The sequence below is a fragment of the Echinops telfairi genome, unplaced genomic scaffold (genome assembly GCF_000313985.2).
Source record: "Echinops telfairi isolate 266 unplaced genomic scaffold, ASM31398v2 ScPeMD7_10;HRSCAF=50, whole genome shotgun sequence".
NCBI lineage: Eukaryota > Metazoa > Chordata > Mammalia > Afrosoricida > Tenrecidae > Echinops > Echinops telfairi.
In genome coordinates, this window is record NW_022103907.1 from 5037223 (window position 1) to 5039165 (window position 1943).

General features: G+C 60.0%; 2 pseudogenes; both read left to right on the forward strand.

Moving 5' to 3' along the window:
* Positions 1-840, forward strand: part of LOC101661023 — an 8324-nt pseudogene extending 7484 nt beyond the window's left edge.
* Positions 841-842: 2 nt separating this feature from the next.
* LOC101661338 lies at positions 843-1646 on the forward strand (annotated as a pseudogene).
* The last annotated feature ends 297 nt before the right edge of the window (positions 1647-1943 follow it).

Below are 1943 nucleotides of genomic sequence, written 5' to 3' on the forward strand. Positions count from 1 at the left end.
GGAGGGCCTGGAGGCCCGGGGCCGGGAGCCGCAGCTCGCGGCGGCTTCCACGGAGGCTTCGGCAGCGGCTTGCGAGGACATGGTCAAGGCCGTGGTCGGGCCGTGGACGAGGCCGCAGAGCTCGCGGGGGCAAAGCCGAAGACAAGGAGTGGCTCCCTGTCACCAAGCTGGGTCGTCTGGTCAAGGACATGAAGATCAAGTCCCCGGAGGAGATCTACCTGTTCTCCCTGCCTATCAAGGAGTCTGAGTTCATTGGCTTCTTCCTGGGGATGGCTCTCAAGGACGAGGTCCCAAAGATCGTGCCTGTGCAGAAGCAGACCCAAGCCGGCCAGCGGACCAGGTTCAAGGCCTTTGTTGCCATCGGGGACTACAACGGCCACAGTTGGCCTGGGTGTCAAGTGCTCCAAGGAAGTTGCCACCGCCATCCGAGGGGCCATCATCCTGGCCAAGGTGTCCATTGTGCCCGTGGCTACTGGGGCAACAAGATCGGCAAGCTCCACACAGTCCCCTGCTAGGTGACCGGCCGCTATGGGTCTGTGTTGGTGCGACTTACCCCTGACCCCAGGGGCACTGGCATCGTCTCAGCCCCTGTGCCCAAGAAACTGCTGATGATGGCAGGGATTGATGACTACTACACGTCGGCTAGGGGCTGCACAGCCACCCTGGGCAACTTCGCCAAAGCCACCTTTGATGCCATCACCAAGACCTACAGCTAATCTGATCCCTGACCTCTGGAAAGAGACAGTGTTCACCAAGTCTCCCTACCAGGAATTCACTGACCATCTTGTGAAGACCCACACCAGAGTCTCCATGCAGAGGACCCAGGCTCCAGCTGTGGCTACCACGCCACGCTGTCCATCCACCAGCTGGTGGAGAACACGGATGAGACCTACTGCGCATCGACAACGAGGCCCTCTACAACATCTGCTTCCGCACCCTCAAGCTGGCCACGCCCACTTACGGGGACCTCAACCACCTGGTGTCGGCCACCATGAGCGGTGTCACCACATCCCTCCGCTTCCCTGGGCAGCTCAATGCTGACCTGCAAGCTGGCTGTCAACGTGGTGCCTTTTCCCGCGCCTGCACTTCTTCATGCCGGGCTTGGCACCGCTCACTGCCCGGGGCAGCCAGCAGTACCGCGCCCTGACTGTGCCCGAGCTCACCCAGCAGATGTTCGATGCCAAGAGCACGATGGCAGCCTGCGACCCGCGCCATGGCCACTACCTGACCGTGGCCACTGTCTTCCGGGCTGCATGTCCATGAAGGAGGTAGACGAGCAGATGCTAGCCATCCAGAGCAAGAACAGCAGCTACTTCGTGGAATGGGTTCCCAACAATGTCAAGGTGGCCGTGTGCGACATCCCACCCCGCGGCCTCAAGATGTCCTCCACCTTCATCAGCAACAGCACGGCCATCCAGGAGCTGTTCAAGCGCATCTCAGAGCAATTCACCACCATGTTCCGGTGCAAGGCCTTCCTGCACTGGTACACGGGCGAGGGCATGGACGAGATGGAGTTCACCGAGGCCGAGAGTAACATGAATGACTTGGTGTCCGAGTGCCAGCAGTACCAGGACGCCACGGCCGAGAAGGAGGGCGAGATGTATGAAGATGATGATGAGGAGTCCGAGGCCCAGGGCCCCAAGTAAAAGCCCTCAACCCTGGGGGTGGGGCGAGGCGGGGGGAGGGGGCAGCAGCATCTGTCCTCAGGGTCTCAGTCCCCAGAGCAGCCCTCAGCTCTGTCCCCCCACCCTAGCTGCCAATGCTTTGCTTGGGGTCCCTGAGTTATTGTCACCTAGTGTTCATGTTACTCACGCCCCCTAGCTCTGGTCCTCTGACCTCCATATCCATGTTGCTCCAGCGTCTATTTAACTGAGGCTGCAGGCTTGCCATCTGTGTGTCGTGGTTTGGTTTTGTTTTTTACTGGTGTGTGTTTATTTTGGTGT